Here is a 477-nt window from a genome sequence, read left to right on the forward strand (position 1 = left end):
GACGCTGCCGTATCTAGTCTCAGACAATCCTATGAGGCGTTTATGATCAACACCGAGGAAATAGCTAAAATGCTCAAGGATGCTCTGGCCAAGCAGAAAGAAGCTTTCAAAATTAAAATAAAAATGACTATGTAGCAAATGAAAGAAATGCATGATCAATAGATTCGGGCTTTGTCTGATCAGATTGGCAAACTAGTTGTCACAACAATGTCAATCAAGCAGGTAGCGATTCAGACATGAATGAGCACCTCAATACTAATGACCCTTCCGTTGACCAAAACGTTGGGGGTAGCCCCCACTGAGAATAACAACGCTGAGCGTGGTCCTATTAAGAACAACACGGCTAGGGGTTATCCCACTGCCAAAGGGTGGTCCCGCCGATGATGACAACGTTGGGGGTGGCCACATTGTCCCACCTCGAGATCGACCAAAGAAGGATACAAGCGAGGACGAGAAGATAAAAGAGCTGGAGAATAA

The sequence above is a fragment of the Asparagus officinalis genome, chromosome 7 (genome assembly GCF_001876935.1).
Source record: "Asparagus officinalis chromosome 7, Aspof.V1, whole genome shotgun sequence".
Lineage (NCBI taxonomy): Eukaryota > Viridiplantae > Streptophyta > Magnoliopsida > Asparagales > Asparagaceae > Asparagus > Asparagus officinalis.